General features: G+C 41.3%; 1 protein-coding gene across 7 annotated transcripts in view; it reads right to left on the reverse strand.

Annotated features, from left to right (window-relative positions):
- The window catches only part of FARS2 (phenylalanyl-tRNA synthetase 2, mitochondrial), a 466,868-nt gene that overhangs the window by 399,261 nt on the left and 47,100 nt on the right, over positions 1 to 20,507 (reverse strand). The window contains exon 3 of one of the 7 annotated variants that reach the window (XM_046639982.1): positions 14,084 to 14,278. The exons of the other annotated variants lie outside the window; for them this stretch is intronic. The gene's annotated coding sequence lies outside the window, so the exon portion shown is untranslated. The remainder of the gene's footprint in view (positions 1 to 14,083; positions 14,279 to 20,507) is intronic. 7 annotated transcript variants of the gene reach the window in all.

Consider the following 20,507-nt stretch of genomic DNA (forward strand, 5'->3'; position numbering starts at 1 on the left):
ATAAATTACTAGAACAAATAATAGTTTGGTGAAGGGAATCAATTTAAAACTTTTAAAAATCAATAGCATTTTTCAATCCCAGCAATAACCAACAGAAAATAAAGTTATAATAGAAAAAAACATCTTTTATAATAATAGAGACATAATGGGATCTATTTGAAGCAAATTATAAAAATTTACTAAGAACCCTGAAAGAAGATCAGAGGATAAGGATAATAGAAAGAGATATACTTTGTCTGAGAAGACTGAATAGTATAAAATGCCAGCTCTACCCAAATTATTTTAATGTAATTCCCAATGGAAATTTTTAAAGGTAGGGAGGATTTCTGGTGCGGGTTGAGGGGGACAGTTAAGAGAAGGATTTTTAAAATAATCCCCAAGTTCATTTGAAAAATTAAACAAGTGACAGGAGCCAGAAATTTTTAGAAAAATAAGAAGAAGAAAGCAACAATAATAAAAACTGGCCCAAGAACTGACACGGCAAATAGATTCTAAGATATTTAAAAAGTTAATATATATTCTCATAAACCAACATAGAAATAGATTATATGTGAAATAGTGATAAGAAACTGACTAAATATTTGGGAGAAAAATGAACCAATCTTCATTTCATGCCATGTGCCAAACAGACTGTAAAGAGTTCTGTAGAGTTCAGTTACATGTTTAAAAAGAACAGGAAAAAAAAGAAGAAATAGTGGTAATTCTTTAACTGATTTTGGGTTAGGAATGACTGTTCTACAAAAGAAGTACATGAAATAAATGAAAGATACATAAATTTGACCAATAAAAATTTAAAAAGACTTTTGATGTTTACAAACATCAAAAAACTCAAAAGGTTAAAAAAGAAATTGAGAAAAATTTCTGCAGTGAATTATCAGCCACTATTTACTTGAGTTCTGAGACAGAATATCAGCTCTTTGAAATGCTGATGGTCTTTTCAATATCCTACATCACATAAATAGTTCTTCGCATCATTTTAAACACAGAGCTGGGAAACACAAGCATACATTTTATTTCAAAAACAAATCTGGGCCTCGGAAAATAGCTTATTTGCCCACATATTTATGAGATCTCACATATGTGAAGAAATATCTTTGCTTTTAGAAACACTTTGAAACAACTCACAGCTTCTGGTTACATGGGTATAAAATAAAGTCTCTGAGATTTTTAAAAACCATCAGACTGCCACATCTTCGTTCTTTCAGAGAAAAAGGCTGTCTTTATTTTATAACTCTGGAATGATATATTTAGAACTAAGTTTTTTTCCTCCAGTCTGAAATCAACCTTAGCTTTTGGATTGTTTTAACGCCAAAGGAGATAGTATCTGATAAATCAAAATAAAACACAATAGGAAAAAACAGCTGAAAATTAATAGCACAACTATACTTATGCCTCCATAATTTTTCATGTTAAGTCTTACAAGAGCTCCATGCTGAAGAAATAAATAGGCCCCTTGCTTTCTAAGTCTGCACTAGAAAGACACGAAGCAAGTGGGGCCAACACCTCTGAGTGGATATTCAGCACAGTTCGAACAATAAAATCTACCTGTCCCTCTTCACTGTAAAAGGCAAAACATCTGCCCCAAAGGCACAAGTATCCACTACCTACTACACTAATTGTACATATAAGTACTACCACTTACTATCTGACAATACGACTAAATAAAAATGACGTCTATGTTTATATATCGAATGTTAAAAGTTTTTCACTTTCTACTTTGCTAAATATTGTACATTCTTTGATTACTGGTCACACAATTTCTCCAAAAACTTAAATCTCCAGAAATAATAGTGAAAAACTCATTCATGACATTCTACACACTGAATCACCCAATATAATTTTATTTCACCAAACAGCACTGCTAAAATATTATAGAAAAATTATTTAGAATTACTAATTTCTCAGTAACATATCCATTTTTGCCTAAGTATATTTGTTCAGAAGAAACAAGTTTTGAAACTGTTTCAATCTGAATGACATCTGTGCATTTAATTAAACCAATCTTAGATTTCAATGTTGGTCAAAAAACATCATCAATATGTAAGTGCAAGAAACAAAGATTAAGAACACATCTATTAATAGTTTCACAGATACAGTCCATCAAACCGGACAGCTTCAACACTCTGAAGAAAAAAACATCAACATAAAGCACCTGCACGTGATCACGTGCTGGTTAACTACACAGCCTTCCCTGGCACTTATTCCTTTTTATTCCCACTTCCCCTCTAGAGGTTCCAGGAGAGCACTTGCTTCTCTTTCTGGCCTAGATCATCACAAAGGATCAGATGGGGACGGAAGTGAAATGGACATGGGATTTGCAAATGTACGAGTCACTTAAAGCAATAAAAATCTCTCAGGTGAGGACAGTGACTTGGAAGTAGGCATTTCAGACAACTACACCTTGTATGTGTGTATGGTCACACATGCCAGGCAACTGATGCTCTCACAGGTCAAACAGCAACAGAAAGTCACATGACTCGGAAGCCAAATTCAGCTCCATCAAGTTCGCAGAAATCATTAAATCATCATAGAGAACATCAAAAGGCATTATCAGATCCTAATCTTAATTTATAGTTAGAAAGCCTTGCTTCTTGAAGTAGGGCTTGTATACAGATGGAGCTACATGTGAGTGAACAAGGGTTCCACATTATCACAAGATAAACATGGCTCATCTGTCAAGATTGCCAATTTTGACTGAATAATTTCTTTTCCCCTGAGGAGATACATTAGTTTTCTAATTGTTTCCTAATACTAGGGGATTCACAATTATTTTATGTTAAAGACAAATAGGGAAATATTATACATGAGAACAAAGAAGAACTCATAATTTTTAAACCAAAGTACCAGAACTATAAAATGTTTCACACTTTAGATCACCTCTTTAAAACTACTCAGACCCCCAAGTTAGGGTTGGATAGAGGATGGCACACGCACTATTATCTGCCATTTGGGGTTCTTCAATGTAAAGTTCTGACATCATCATTACTACTCCACCACCATCTCCACCACTCAGATCATTTACTGAATACTCACTATTACATCTGGAACTAAGCTGAGCCCTTTACAAATATTATCTCATCTACCGTTGTTAAGACAACAGACTTGGGAATGTCAAGTCTGCACTATCAGACTTTAAAAAATTAATCTACTTTTCATAGATAAATCGTGTACATGGTAATAAAATCCAAATGTTATAATAGGGTGAAGAGTGAAAAGTAAACTTCCAATGCCTCTTGTCCCTCCCTACAGGCATGTTTCCATGCTGTACAATTCCAGGTGTGCATATACACACACACACACACGTATATACCCATCCCACAGAGTTAATTTTTACACAAATGTTAGCATACTGTTCTGCACCTTGTTCTTGTCAGTTAAGAATTTACACTGATGATATTCCATAGAAGTCCAGTAGTGCATACAGATCTACCTCATTCTTTTAAGTGCTGCAGAGTATTCCATCCTATGAAAGCCCGCAATGTATTGAACCATTTCCCTATTGACGAACACTTGAAATTTTTCCAATACTTGGTTAAAATGAATAAATCTATAAAGAATATTCTTGTAAACATATATTTACGTGTTGACATACAAGCATTTTTAGGATAAACTAAAAGTTGAATTACAAGGTCAAATGGTTTATGTGTTTTGAACAGATACAGTCAAATGGATCTCCCAAGCACTAGCTACGAGCCCCCAACAATGGATGAGTGTCATGCTCCCTGCATCCTCTCTAACACTGTACATGATCAAACCATTTTATCCTTATACTGTCAGGGAGTTTTACTAAAATAAAGTTACACTAAATAATGTGTAAGAAAAAGAATTTTTTTAAAGCCCTACTTTGTGCAAAATACTGTTGTTTAAATCACCATCCATGATATCAAAGAATTTAAAAAGTATGAAGCTGGAGCACCACGGTATTCACAGTGAAATATAGAAATACATAAAAGAGCACATGATTAACAAGAGGCCAGTCCTAAAGTCCCATGGAGGCGCAGGAGGAGGAGCAGCCAATACAGAGAACTGGGAACGCACTCATGGAAGAACCGAGGCTCCAAGTGGATGTCCACTGCCCAGTCAGGTCTGGAAAGCCAGAAAGGAGCAAGGAAGATACAGCAGAGAGTGGACAAACAAGATGAGAGGATGCAGAGTTCAGTCAAAACAGACACTTACATAGCATGCTGTTGGTCTAATACCTGGCTGGGACTGATCAAAACACCAACAAGCCATTCAGACAAGAGAAGCAAAGCGGCAGCCAAACAGCACAGTTTCACAAGTAACAGTCGCCAAAACGAATTTCTAAAACTCTGCTATAAACAGAGAAAAGCAATTCAGAAGGGCACTCTCCTCTGCTCTAGGTAATCATATCCTTCAGAAAGGGATCAAAACCTAATGAGGACGGATTTTCTTTAAACATTTTCTAGATTCACTTAAGGACTCTCTTGAAAATATCTACTTAATATGATCTTGTTGCTCAAAATAAGTAAATCAAAAACAAGACTACAGCTTCACCACTTCGTGTTTTACTATCTTGCTAAACTCCTCCTCCTGCACCACCATGGGACTTTAGGGCTGGCCTCTTGTTAATCATACGATATTTTATGAGTATGTTTCCATGTTTTACTATGTTGAAACATAAACATAAACTGCAATTCAGTCACTTCAAACCAGAGAGAGCAGCATACTCTAGCAAAAACCAGAGTTTTGAAAGAAAAAGTCCTGGGTTCAAACTCTGAACCCATCTTAACTATTAAGTGCTTTGATCTCTTAAAACCACAATTTCCTCATATGCAAAATAGTTATAAATGCCATGCAAATGAAATGAGATTTCACATATATATATATAAAAGGTGCTAGGAAGGTGCTTGGCACACAATGAGTTCTACACACAACTTTCTTACTCCTCCCTTACCACCCATTTCAAGTAAAATGAAAATACATAGTATCACTTAAATATTCACTGCTCCAAGCCCATCTTTTACGTTTTTCTAATTTCACTGACATAATTCCATCAAAACAGTAAAAAAAGGCATTTGATTATGACAAATGGCTAGACAATTCAAAAAGTAGAATGGCACATATTAGAATTACCAATGCAAAAAAAAAAGATTTTGGATTAAATTCAAGATGTCATGTAAGAAACTAAATATTAGTATAACATGCTTGCTTTGGTCTATGAACCTAAGAACTGAGTCAACTAAAAATTATTCATTTTCTGAATAAAAACAAATTTCTAACATCTGCTCTTATCTATTCCTTAATAGTGAGCCTCTATGTTCCTGCTGTAGCTCACCCCTTGTCTGGATTCTAGCCATCTTTCCAGAGGAGCATCTAACCTACCTGCCCTTCACACATTGTCACTAGCTGCTGTGGCACAATATCATGGGCAAATATACTGACAGACGGTGTTGAAACCACATAACATTGCCCGTGTTTTCTTCATTTCCTCTCTGACTCTAAAATATCTTATACCTAACATAACAGAAGTGCATTATATACCTTCAGGTGCATTAAAAGTAAGTTCTCTGAGAGAGCATGGTTTTAAATAAAGCAACATGAGGTAATCTGAGTAGCTCAGCTACTTTAGGTTTATCATCAATCATCAAAACCAGGCAGAAACTGCTCGAGTAGCATCTTCCAGACTTCACATAAATAAATCTGTGAGTTTCCAAACATTCCATGCTTTCAATTAGCCTTTCTATGGCTCTGCTCATTTCTTTTTTAGAACCATATACTTCTTCCTATCGATTCTTAGCACTTCATATATTGGCAGGAAACCACTGCCAACCTAATATAATGTCATGCATTTATGCAGTGCTTTTAATTAAGTCATTTTGGAATCTCCTTAGCATTCTGATGAAGATGATGTGTTATCTTCCTTGAGGAGAAGGCAGTTTAATTCTCCTTTGTGTTTCCAGAAGCCAGCCCAGTGACTGCTACATAGTAGGTGCTCAGTGTCTGTCACTGGTCACCAGAGTGACACAGTCCTGGGTTGGAATCCTGGCTCCACTACTTTCCAAATCTAACCAGGAGCCTGAGCAAATCATGTTAACTCTCAGGACTTTTCTTATTTGAAAAATGGGGGTGAAGAATATCCATGCCACAGTTTCTGTGAAAAGTTAACTGAAATGACATATTTAAAGTCATTAGCAGAGTAGGTGGCGCAAAAGGGCTGAAGAAATTGTAAATGATTGTCACTACACTATACACATACATTCTCACAGAAGTTTGCTCTGAGATCATAAATTACATAGATCATGTGGGACCATGGGTTCAAAGTAACATGCCCTTTGACCAGTGACTACAGAGGGGTGAAACCAGGCAAATGTTCTCTGGAATCCACCCTGACCATTTTGGTATATCTCCCACACCTTGTTTCATGGTCCAATTCTGTCAACATTGATCACACACTTTGTTTAGACTCAATGCTCTATGACCCAGTAACAACTACTGTGAGTCCTAGGCCAGCAAATACACAGGTCTCTCTTCCGTATGTCCTTCAGTGGATATAACCTTTGACATTCACTACTGGTCCTAACATTCCAAAAGGAAATAGCGAGGAATGTCAGGAAAGTTAACTTGCAGGGTCAGAGAAGAAGAAATCCTAGCCACTGGAAGAACAACATTTCTTGAGCCCTTCTCTTTGGCAAGGGAGTCAAAACAGGTAGAACAGGACAGACTGGACATAGAGGAAGCAGTGACATCGAATGCCCCTAGAAGATGTGAAACATGGCTCTGGTTAATCTCTCATTATGAGTATCTAAATACAAAGCACTTGAAAACCACAACTCATTAGTCTAGTAAACATACTTTGAAAGAGATGACATTAAAATGAAGCAGACCATGATTAATTCAGCCAAGCAAAATAAGAGAGAAAATTAGATGTTTTATCCAAAGATCACCTAAGTATAAACATGCAAACTTCAGAGTCCCTAAGAAATGACAGTCCAAAAACATCTGGAATAAGATTATCAATGAAGAAGTATTGACTTAACGTCTACTATAACAATGTTAACATTTGTACAGTCTTTTAAGAGTTACAAAGTTTGTTCAGATACTTGCATGTTCTTACTACTCAAATCTAACTACCCCATCAGAATAGAATGAATGAATATATCTCTGGGGCAGCCTGAAGGCATAATCTAAAGTGGCCTCTTAATGAACATGAAATTTCTTTGATGCCACATGTTGCTGAATTTTTTTCTAATCCCAAATATATATCCCTGTATTTGTTGTAATCATGTCTACAGGATAAAACCCCCATAAAAAATCCCTCAAAGATGGGGTTCAGAGAGCATTCAGGATGGTGATCACATCAAGGTGTTGGGAGGGTGGCATGCCCTAAGAGGCTCTACTCCTCCACCCTGCACCCTCCCCATACATTACCCTATGCATCTCTTCCATTTAGCTGTTCCTGAGTTGTATTCCTTATAATAAACTGGTAATGCTAAGTAAAGCTCTTTCCTGAGTTTTGTGAGCCAATCTGGCAAACTATTGAACCTAAGGAGCAGGTTATAAGAACTGAAGATTTATAGCTGGTTGGTGAAAACAGGTGGGAACCTGGGATAGTGACAAGCATCTGAAGTCGGAGGGAGCCTGGTGGGACTGGGCCCTGTACCTGTGGGTGTCTGTACTAACTCCAGGTAGTTAGTCCAGAATTGAATTGAATTGTAGAACACTCAATTGGTACCTGGAGAATTGGAAAATTGGTTAGTATGGGGGGAAAAAATATGTCCCTATTTGGTACCAAAAATATAATGAGTGAAAACAGCTCATAGGTACCTCAACCACGACAACAATGGTTTGTAGGACAATAATTACAGTCAATTAAGAGACAATGGTGAATTCATTCTAGATTTCACTCACATTCACAATTTTGAACTATCACTCTAATTTTGGGAGAAATTGAATAAGGTAAAGCACATGACTGATTTTGGAAATCAGTATGCTATAGTACCTTAAAAATATTGCAGCAGATGGCCTACTTCAAATTACAAAATAATAATATTTTATCAACTTGTTTAAGAGTTGGCTAGCAGTCACACATTTCTTACAGAGACAATGTTCACAACAGTGGTTGGAAATCTACCAGGCCTCTTTGTAACTGAAATATAGCACTCTATTACCCTACAACCTACTCAGCACATAGAACAGGGAAATTCGAAAAGGTATGTTCTGATTTTGCAGCCCTGATGGTAGCACTAGAGATTTTCCCTCCCTCTAATTTCTCAGACAGCACACTCCCTCAGTTCAAGGCCAAGAGTGGTGAATTTCGCCATGGCTGCCCTGCACAGCAAAAGTTGGCTGGCAAAGGTTTATAAGGTTATGTCTGGGAACAGTAGTGGGGAAGAAGGGCTCTTTAGCACAGAACTAGGCTCATCTGCAGTAAGGAAACTTCCACATTATTAACATTCAGGTTCACAGAACAAAGTTCTAGGACTTAGGGATGCAGTGGAAAAGGTGTTCACCAGGAGAATAGTTCAAAAGTCATTCCTACTACAAAAGGATTCCTAACAAAATATGTCATATCCTGACAGCCAACAGAAAAAAAGAAAAGAGGCACCAAGACGTCTAAAATATACTGACATCAGTTACACTTAAAAATTACAAATTAACACTAACAAAAAGATGTACAGATAGTATATTTCAGAGGTGTAATGGAAAAGAGGGATTAGCTTAGGAAACTGAGGCAGACATTCCCCATAGTCATACAGGAACCCTTAAGAACAGAACTCAGCCAGAAGCTGGGTCTTCTGGATGCCAAGCTGTTAATATTTCATAACATGACATTGCCATTGCTGACACAAGGATGCCAATATAAAAAAGAGGGTAGGGGCTCCTACCTTCAAATCATTCATGCTCAAAACTAAGAGGGTAGCAAGATGGCTCTGCAAGACCACACCATTTCTCAAATAACTATGCCCATAGTGGATTTGGAGTGGAGGATGTGAGGGAGGAAGAAAAAGCAGTCTCCTACTAAAGTTAAAATATTTTCCAACATTTAAAAAAAAAAAAAAGCTAATACGTAGACTCTTCCAGATTAATTCTCTTGCAACTTTGGGGTGGTGGGCACTTAATGCTGGCCTATGCTGGAATCTAGCATAAATGGACATCTGCTTAAACAGCAGCAAACATAAAAGGAATACATTTAGTTATTTTAAGATCTATTAAGAACAGTATAATAAGTGAACTTGCAAAGAATAGCATGAATTTCAGAGACTCTTTAACCATTTAAGAAGAGATCCTTTCTATCCCCTGCCTGATCTCTGAAGGGATTAAAATTTCCCAAAATGTTACTAAAAGTCAGCTGTGCAAACAAGGCATCAGTATGTCATTTCAATAAAGCCCAGGACAATAGCAAGGCCCAGGGGAACCCATAAAGTGGGGAATCAACACAAGGCGAGGGGCAGAGCAGGATTAGCTGTCTCCTTCCTTTCCCCTTCCCCCTAGACTTACTATTCTCGGGTGGGGTAGGCTGTGGTCCAGTCACGCCCAGGATAAAGGGTAAAGAAGAAAAGGAGGAAAAGGTGAACTCAGAGCTGCAGCGTGCATTGATGCAGGTCGTGCACTGCAAACCCCACAGGCGACCCTCACAGTCCACAGCTCACTGGCCTTTCTGTGTCTTCTCCTCTTCATCAACCACTTCACAAACTATGTAGATTTCCTATTATATGATAGAAAAAAGGTGTAATAATAACGGGCAGCATTAGCACAATGCCCATTAAATGTGAGATAGTAAAGAAATTAATTTCTTTGACTTCCCTGTTTTTTTAAGGGGTGGGGTAAACTCAGCTGACTGGTAGAAAGGCACAGTTTCGCTAGTGTTAGCTGAGCTCTCACTCCAGCTTCAGGCATCAGGGTTAACGGGCACCTGCATCTGGGAGCAGCCTAAGCTGATTTGCTGTTATCGTGACTGTGTTTTTCCAAATCTACTCGGTGTTTCATGTGTGTAATGCCCTTAATACCAGGTCCAGCTACAGCAGTGGTTAGCTATGAATCCACACCACAACGACTGCATGCTCCCCACACCAGCTGCTCTGTGCATCTGAGGACACCTGCACATGGAGACACACTAACGATTACAGGGCAAACCCTGCTGCTGTGGGGCACATGCAGGGCCTCCCATGTGGCCGACAGGCTCTGAGCCTGGGGTTCTAAAGGGAGTAGAGTGACAGCACAGGTGGGGGAGAGTGAGAAAAAGGAGGAAGTGGGCTGTATACTCTGAGCCCAAGGCCCACCCATTCTCTCCTCCCTGCTGGGGCCACCAGCATGGGGGAAACCCGCCCTGTCCCGGATAAGGACCCCAGGAAAGCCACAGAGCTGTCCTCTGAGCCCTGGGGACAGCAGCCATGTGGACGAGGCTTCAGCTGCAGAGGTGCCAGGATGGCCCTGTGCAGGATGGTAATGACCTGACTGAGGGAAATGAGAAGTGTTCCTCCTCACAACACATCAGGGCCCCTGCTCTAGAACCTGTGATCATTCTGTCCAGAGCAAAAGAGATGTCCTCCCAGTCACCAACACAGGAACTTGGGGTCCCTGGGGCTGAGTGCAGGCCCTGAATCCAGTGATTACACATCGGGGGAACGGGGCAGAGTGGGCTGTGGACTGACGGCCACGTGAAATCAATGACACCATCCTGAACGACCTTGGACAAACCTCCACTGCAGTTTGCCCAATTATATTAACATGAGATAGGAGGTAATTGTCACAGCAAAAATTTTTACATAAATTCTAAACTGAAAAACTACATAGACAAACAACCATACAAAAAACTTGTATCTGAGAATGTTTCCAATAGTAGTTGAGAAGACAACTTAACAGCTCCTCCGTGACATTGGGTTATGTGAGTTTTTTCATCACTGTCAAGTAATGCTTAAAAATGTATGCTTTTATATTCGTTTATTTTATTATTAGCGGTATTTAAATTTTTTGATATTTTTATGTAACTTTTCTACTTCTATGTTCATGACATTTTACTGCTATGGTGATGATTGTTTTCTAACTATTTCGTCCATGATATATATTGCATATGTTGGAAACATTTGATCATTTGCCTTTCATCCTCTCTCATGATGCTTGATAAGAAAAACAAGCATATGAAAAATTTTATCATAAAGAATAAATCATGGCACCCTCCTGAACAGCTGCACAATGTTGTTCATGGCTAGAGTAAAAATGTATGCAAATATAGTTTTCTAGGAAACTTGCTTGAGCTGTAAGAAGATCACACAGCCTACAATAAACCACCCAAATGTTTGTGGCTCCTGCTCTTCAGCAACTGAATGATCTTTGTCCTCCTGAAATTGGAGGCTGAGCACGGCTGACACCGGCCCCTGCACAGAGAGCAGGCAGTGCAGTTGGGTTGTGCCAGGCCCTGGCTGCTGCTGGGTGGCACAGGGGGCAACATTTAGCGCACCCATCAGAAGCACTTAGCATCAGGGGACAAAATATTAATAATGCATCACTCCAGCAATTTCTTTAGCTGCAATACTCAAGCTGGAAATAGATTTACTTCAAGTGCTGTGGCACTCCATGTCAGCAACTCCTCTCCCTTTTGACTGAGGAACAAACAAAAACTAGATGTTAAAACATCCACCAGAGCTGCCTCCTTCAAGGGGATGAGAAATCCACAAGGAACTGGTATGCTATGTATCTATGGAGCAGGCAAGCAACATAGAAACAGTCTTTTTTAATCTAAGAAGACCAACCAAACTAAAAAGGAATACTATGAACAATGAAAGCCATTTGGATAAGTGCTCAGATTTCTGGAAATCTGCACCTGTGAGCTGCCTACGACGAACAAGGAACCAGACATTTGCCAGTGCTGCTAACAGACTCCTTCCCAAGGCAAGATGGCACATGTCCCACCATGACAATCTCAGGAGGCAGGGAAGTGACAAAGGAAATTAGTGATGTGTTCTCGGTGGAGAGCCAGCCTGACTCTCCTTCGGCTGAACAGGGCACCCTTGGTGCGCATCTTCCAGAAGAGGGACTGACCTCAGGGGCTGCAAGCCAACCCAGGAGAGGTCCAGGGAAGGCCAGATTCCACCATTCATGTCCTCCAAGCGTTAGTGAACAGTGACATGGTCTCCAACACTGTTTGTGCACAGGTTCTCATGCACCTGCGCTGTGGGTCCCTGAACTTGTACTCTTCATACGTTGATAAACGAAAATTCATTTTACCAAGATGGTTCAAAGGCTCCTGCACCAGCGTGTTCAGAAAACGTGCCAGAAGCAGAAGAAGAACTGAGAAAGGAAAGGGATGCTGGTTGAGAGGCAGGAGGACCCACATATTCGCGTGAAAGCAGAATGGAGCTGTAACAAACACGTCAACGGAGAAGTTCCCCTCTCTTCCCTGCAGTTATCCCTGAAAAGGCAGAGGCTGCAGGTGAGGGCAGAGGAAGCGGGGCAGACCAGAAACCAAACAGGAAAGAGGAGAAATCCCAGACGCAGACTGCCAGCCAGTTCCAAGCAGGTAAAACGGATGTGCCTCATCCTCGGCCTCTGCTGGATCATTTTACAGCAAAATACGATAGGAGCTGCTGTCATGGCAGAACCACGGCAGCCGTGCAAAGTCCCTGGGGGAGCAGCTTCCTGCCAGTTCTTCCCTGCAGCCCAACAGTGACACCCCTCCCCCACCAGCTCATTCTACTCTGTCCAGTCTTCATAAAGCCAACACTTGGCACCTCTGTTGCACAAACTAGGGTAAGCCCAAGATCACAGGAGAGAGAGATTATACACAACATCATTTTGTCCATCAGGACTGTGTCACTTTAAATGACTCACTGAGTCTTTTAAATAAGTAATAGAAGATAAAGAAAGAAAAACCTTCTTGAGAGGGAAAATATTATACAACTGAAGAAAAACTTCTGGAATTTTCACATGACAAATTATATGCCCTATTCTGTCCTTATGGGTAAAATATCAGTACCTTCCTTATAGATACTTTTAATTTTCACCTCGAAAATGCACAGATACTTTAAAAAGCAACTCAAAAATAAAGAACAACAACAAAACCACCTGGAAACAGGATTATTGTGTCTCAAACTGATAAAAGTAATAACACTGCAGTGGCATCCCAGAGAAAAGCTTTAAAACAAAACAATAATTTTTGGTAGGTATTGGGAAAAATGGGAGCTGTCACTTATAAAATAAAAGAACTAATTCAGAATAATCAAAAATTTTGAGTAATAACACAGGAGCTTAACAAGACAAACAAGAACATGGACATGGAAATCAAACTCTCATAATCATCCCTGGAAGCATTTCTGGAACTTTCCCTCTGGACACAAGTTTTTCTCTTCAAAAATAGCAGGCAAAAACAAAACAAAATGAAAACAGACAGAGGAAGACGAATCCTGCCGGTGCTGCACTGAGAGGGAATCAGGGCCCACAGGTACATCTCTAGGAGCCGCTGGCTGAGGGCTTTCCCCAGGACCATCCTTGTCCCTCAGCTACAAGCGTCCTTGGGGACATCAAGTGCACTTCCCCGCCCATCAAACCAAAATGAAACAAGCAAGAAAGAATACATGTTAAAGCTTTAGTTCTTCATTTTAAACATGCAAAGCATCTCACGTAAATTAAAACAATAGAAAAACAGATCTACTTGCTACCCAGCAAAAATAAGACTCTTTAAGGAGAACATTCTCCAGGCTTCACAGCCTCATCACCAGGATAACCACTGTTCGATGTGCTAGCAACCAACTTTCCTACGCACAGGCAAACAAGCATTTGTTTTTATAAAACATCGAGACTATACTCTACACTTTTATAGCCTCCTTTTTAAAGACTCAGTGTTACTGCAATCATTTCACAATTCTTTGAAACAATTTCAATAGCTACATGAAATCAAAAGAATATGTCATAATTTATTTTGCCACTTTCCTGCTGGACATTTAAGCAGCTTTCCATGTAAATTTATACTTATTTACAGGCTTATTCCATGAACATTTGTCTGGCTCACCAGATTGCAAACCCTTGTTTGTTTTTAGTTGTTCTTATATTCTCATTCCATAGCAGCACCTGAAACACATTGGGTAGACTATAGTGAATAAGTCAATGAATAAATTAATGAACCTACCCTTTCATTCTTGGCTCAGATCAGCCTCAGCCACAAAACATTCCTGATCCACCTCAGCTGGACATAGTGGTTTCTCTTCTGAAATTCCCTGTAGCTCTTTTTTTTGTCACTTCCTTGCAGGGAAAAGAGGAAAAACGCTGTTTCTGGAGCACTGTTACATGCTGGGCATTGGGCTAGTCATATTCCAGAAGAAAGCTGAGACAAAAAAAGAGTTGTATCTCAGCCTAGAGGACATGCCATAAAACCTAACATGAAATGTTCAATCAAGTGATCTTCCAGGGGCCAGCCCTGTGGCCCAGTGGTTAAGTTTGGCGCACTTTGCTTCAGCAACCTTGGTTTGGTTCCCAGGCATGGACCTACACCACTCATTGGTGGCCATTCCATGGCAGCAACCCACATACAAAATATAGGAAGACTGGCACAGACATTACCTCAGGGCAAATCTTCCTCAAGCAAAAAGAGGAAGATTGCCAACATATGTTAGCTCAGGGCCAATCTTCCTCAGCAAAAACAAAAAAGCGGGGGAGGACCCCTTCCAGAACTCTTCAGAGGCCTCACCAAGCCATCTGACTCTGGAGAAAGCTCAAGATCCCATCTAAAAGAGATCTCTGTCCCTTGTGCCTGCGACAGTTAGAGAGGACAGAAGCCCAGAGCACAGTGCAGCTAAGGGGATCTGTCATAGTGGCTGACCCCTGGGCAGGGAGATGTGAGCCAGCAGCTCAGGAGTGAAGGCGCAACCAGGGCCCTCTAGGATAAGTTCAACTGACCCCATCTTATCAACAGAGGAACTAACAGTGGTTTTTCAGGAACTGTGACCCCTTCTCCAATTCAGGCCAGTTGATACCACCAACCCATCAACTGGGCCTGCACAAATGCCCAGTAAGTGACCCTTTCAATGTCAAAGGGCTGAAAACTCCATCCTCAGATCATACTAACACCACTGTTTTGTGAATATGCATCCTATGATGAGTCACAAAGCTTGACTTTGCTCGTGCAGATCATCAATTACCTCACTTCTCCTTAACTCCAATCATCTATCTCTGTACTTCAGACAGCCCTGCCCTTTATCCCATAAATTTTGCCCCAAACTTTGGATTGGGGAGACAGATCTGAGAGCATATGCCTCCTGTCCCCTTGCAGATTGACCTCACAAATAGAGTTATTTTTCCTTTCCCAAAGGGTGATCCCATAATAACTGGCTCCTTATGCACATTGGGTGGCAGGCCCTTGCCTGGTAACAATTTTTGGCGACCACAAAGGGACAAAGTCCTGTGACTGTCCACCCAATTGCAGGGTCTTCTCATCAAGCCTAAGCTACCACCTAGACAATTTTGTCTAGAGGCTCGGCTGATCGGATTCCCATTTCCCCACTGAAGCACTCTAGGCCCCAAGGTATTGTTTTTCTTTTGGGGAAGAAACAGCTTCTATATCAAGACATCTCTGGGCTCTCAGTGAGTATCTTTAAGAAAGCAACTGTTCTTCACCTTGTTTGTCTGGTTTGATCCCCTGAAAATATAAGTTTGGCTTGTATTCTGGGGAATCCTGACAGGCTGAGTCCGAACACTGGACCTGAACCACCCAAGGTGATGAGAGGCAGGATAAAAGGCTCATTCAGGAAGTTGATCCTGAGTAGCTCCTAGCGCTGGTTCTGAGCACCTCCTGGCACTGATTCTGAGCTGCTCCTGGCACTGGTTCGGAGTGGCTCCTGGCACTGGTTCCAAGCGACTGGTGACAAACTACCTAGTCTTCTGGTCTATGTTATATGGAGAATTGTATTGTGTTTTAATTTTAATGTTTATCTAAATTGAATTGGCTGTTTGGGGAACTAAGTTTCTCAGTGACTATAACAAACTGTCAGGTATACTAACGTGAACCTAAATAGCTCTGCTTACCAAAGAGGGTGTTAATAGGACATTGTAACATGCTCTGCAAAGAGAGGGAAGAATGTAAAGGAAAAGCCACAAATAAGTCATTAGCCCATTCTGGAGAAAGAAAGAAGAAAGAAGGATTCTGAGACTTTCTTGCCTTGTTACCATATGGCACTTGTTCTCAACAGCAACTGCCCAAAATAAAGACATCATCTCCCAGCCATCAATTTGCAAACCAGAAATACAGGTGTGAATTATCACTCACTCAAGTCTACAAAGGGCTCCATTTTCTTCCCCCCAAAACGACATTTTTAAAACTAATGAATTTCTCAGATTCTTTACCTCTCATATGGGAGACATAAAAACCACAAGGCTTCACACCAACAGTTATTTAAAAATAATGCAAGACATTTACCTTCCTTCACATCATAAAGCTCGACTCCCTCTACTTTTTTGAGCCATAATGCACATCTCTAAGCAGTTGAGCAAGTATGTAACTAATCTTATTAATAATTCAACAAAAATGCTATAGCACTTCCTAAGGATGTCAACGTATATGAGGCATTTAGAGGGTGAGGGAGAAATGGGTGGTAACTGGAGGTTCCAGCATCCAAACACATTTTATTTGAGCCAGGAGAAATGTGAAACTTAATCAGTTTATACCACAGGTTTCTTGTACGGATGACAAATGATTGTGGAGCAGACACTAAACACAGAAGACACCCACCTAATGGAGATGAAGTACACACAAAAAAGCTGAGTACAAAATTTTCCTCTCTGTACATTTCCCTGTCTGAATGCTCTCACCCACCACCCCTGTGCTGTCCTGACCTCGCCTCCTCCAAGGCACAGAGGCAGGATCAATGATGATAAGAGGGAAACATAAATAAACACAAGAACCCCACCCTCAACTCATCCCACACTCCCAGCTCCACCTCTGCTCACTGCGTCTTCCCCTCTTCTCATGCCCAGTCTTCCCCTTCCTGCTCCACGCTCGTTGAAGGAGGCTTCCGCAAACGATGAAAGAACACATCAAGCCTAATGCACCACCCTACATGATCTGTAAAGACCTTTTACCATAGAAGACTTCAAAAGAACACGAGCATCATGAAAACTACAAATCAAATGGCTTACTGAAGTTAACACTGACGTCAGGAGAGTGACTGGGGCAATGATCATTTTGCACAGGTGACCCAAGACAGGCGCTCTACGGAATCAGGGAAAATCAATTCCTCTTCCTTCCCTTTGAGGCCCAAGAGTAGGGCAGATCCTCTCTGAAAGACCAGCCCTCACTGATAACCCTGACATTTCCAGTATAAATGAGAGGATTCTTATGATAGCTCGCGCTAAAACAATTTAACAAGCTCCCATCAAATCTGAAAACCAAAAATCTTAAAAAGCACCAATTTCTCATGTTTCAAAGGATGAAAACCAAACAATTTCTCAACCTCTCCCATACCAATCAATAATTTCTCCCAACCAATATTTCATCTACAAAAATAGCCATTGACTTTAATATCCATTCCAGTCTCTGTTTTGTCTTAAGAGGTCAGAAGAATGCAAAGAAATGAGAACAGAAAGGAGCAAACCCTTTCCAGCCACAGCACAAAGACGGCACTTTGGAGACCTAGAAGGGCTTACATACCCAGCACAGGACAGAGGAGCAGTGGGCTAAGGTGAACACCAGTCAACTGGACACCTGCTTTCATTCTCCACTTTTGGGTCTTCCCATCATTAACGCATCTGCAGCCGCCCTCCTCCAGCCTGCCTCAAGCTGCCTTGCTCTCTGGAGGGCAGTGTATCTTCAGGGAGAACCGGACCTATGAGACCAGGCTGGTAACATCCATGCCATGTGGTGGTGACACAGCATTTCCCATCTCAAGATGCTCAGGTGAAAGGCTTCTCAAACCTTCCGGAAAACTGCAGACTTTACCCTCCTGAAAGATTCACAAATGGGTATTTGCATTTTCTGAACCAATTTGACCTTGGGACCTATTTATCACATGGCATTTATTAATATCCAAGCCTCTTGTGTTCTACAGAACACCTTGGGAAAGCACTGAGTTCGTGCATCTGAAATTTTCTCAGTCTGGTCTGTGTTCCAGGCAACCAGGAAAGTGGTGAAGTGGCCCCAACAGCCCGGAACTTATTCCTTCCACCCTGACTTTCCCAGTGGAAGGGGTGCTGTTTTCACCACACACACAGCTCACTGCTGAAATGGACTCCTGAAATGTACGTTCTGGGCCTTCTCAGGGGCACATCTCTGAAGATCCGTCCTGCCCTCTTCCCTCCTCAGCCAGCTAACTTCCACCCATCCATCCTTTCAATCCTCACTTCCTTTGGGAAGCCTCTCCTTCCCACCTCTTCTCCCAAACCTAACCTCCCTTCCCCCAGGCTGGATGAAGCACCCATCCTCTATCCTTATCTGCATCATTCAACAACCAACAGTAAACAGATGCTCCGTTATTACTTGCTTGGCTCTAGGCACATAATAAAGACTCGTGAATGAACCTCCAACTAGTGTTTGCTCCTAGAGGACAAGCACTATATTTTACTCACTTTCCTGGCTCTAGCACTATTCAGGCACATAGTAGCTGCCCAATAAATGCATCAGTTTGACAAATACTTATTATACATATGATATACACATACAGCTCCTAATATCCCCTCAGGAGTCAAAACATTAACTACTTGGATAAGTTAATTTGTCCATTAATGGAAAAGGATTGGGCCAGGGAAAGGGGCTCTTCCAATTTAATAAGTGGATTTCAAATATACAACAGATGTTCATTCTGAAGTCTTCACTTCACAACTGCTCTCTGGTTCATAAGGATTTTGACATGAGGCAGGAGAGCAGCAGGAAGGCCATGCCGCTGGCCACCACCCTCCGGTTAGATCTGGATGAGGCTCCTCCAAAAGCTGTAACCCCTGGGAGGCCCACTTGCCTCCCCAAAGGGCCTAGAGGGCACTGTCCCTTAGGCTAAATAGGGTTCCATACACCCTTAGCGTTTCCAGAACTCTGGACAGCTTCATTTTTCTTTCACTTTTTTGAGGTAGAATTTGTACTCAAGACTATGTCTTGCTTATGCAGAGAGGGACTTAGGGGACTACAGATAAATTAATTCCTAAAGTGCTCTGAAAAATGCTACACAAAGTGGTTGGTTTTCTCATCTCCCAGATGACTATAATGACCCCTTAAGTGATGTCAAAAAACAGGACTCTACAAGACACAGTCCTGAGCCTAGGGAGGCTGCAGAGCCCCAGGGTTGAGAGCACAAGCTCAGGACATAAGCTCTGCCACTCACCAGCTCCATGATGTCAACAAGCTACTTAACCTCCCTCAGCATTCCCCAATCTGCTAAATGGGCACTTGTGGCTAAAATGAATTGGAATGGTAGAGAAACTTTTGGACAATAGTGAATGCTCTTGTTATTTGTTGGTGTTAATATCATTGTTATACAATCTGCTCAAGGAAGTGATAACTGAGATACTTGTCTAAGACAAACATACATGTGGACCATTCAAATCAATAATCACCTCCCACAATCCATCACTAAAAGCAACTCAGAAAATAAGATGTTAAATGCTTACCCATTAAATTTTTTTTGATTGATTTTGTTTATTTTTACAGAACCATCTCCCCTGCCCCACAAACATGAAAGCAAAGAGGGAGAAGAGCAGGGGAGGAGAGAAATCCTCCAGGAAACAGTCCAGTCTCTGAAGTTTTACCAGGTGCAGGTGGAGGGGCCGGTCTTTCCGGAGCTCCTGACAATCCCATAAACTTAAGCTTTGCTGTTATTTTGGCCACGATGCTTTTGAATGCCACGGAGGTGCCAGAGAGCTTCTTAATTTGAATCTCATGGAGAGAACCCCACAGCAGTTTGCACACCTCCATCCTCAAGACAAAGTCCTTTGGGGTGGCCAGGCCATGCACATACAGCTGGGGGAAGGTGGATCTGACCGGGGCTCCACCACTATTGCTGGTATTGTAGGTGCATGGGGAGGCTACAGGGTGATGGTAGGGGCTGTACTCGGGTGTTGGTCTTCATCTCCAGGCCAGGTATGGGATTACAGTCACTTTGGCTGTTCTGCTGGCCTTCCACTCTGACTCCTGGTCCTCATTCTACTGATTTTCTGTTGTGTTAGACAAGGAAGTAAAGGTGGGAATGGCAGTACTCCACTGCTTGGGTTGACAGAGACCCTAGGCTCTAACTTACGGGATGGGGAAATACTTCAGTAGTGGTGGGATCAGCTGTAGGCAGGGAATTCATAGTGATGATACAGCCCTCCCCAGCTGTGCTATCTTGTAGCCCACAAGCCAACAGACGGCCATTACTTCCTCATGCTTCGGGCCCATCAATGAGTCATGGGTCTCTTCCCACATGTAGCCCATGGACAGCATTAACTTAGTCTGCCAAGGGTCCTTATAGTCAAGGAGTAGCTCGATGTAAGGTTTCAATTCCTCTTCAGAGCCCATGTTTACCCACCAGGTCCCCTCATGATTTCCTCCAAAATGCCTCTCTTACTGGGGTTGAGAATCAGGAATTTCTTCAGCA

The sequence above is a fragment of the Equus quagga genome, chromosome 15 (assembly GCF_021613505.1).
Source record: "Equus quagga isolate Etosha38 chromosome 15, UCLA_HA_Equagga_1.0, whole genome shotgun sequence".
Taxonomy (NCBI): Eukaryota; Metazoa; Chordata; class Mammalia; order Perissodactyla; family Equidae; genus Equus; species Equus quagga.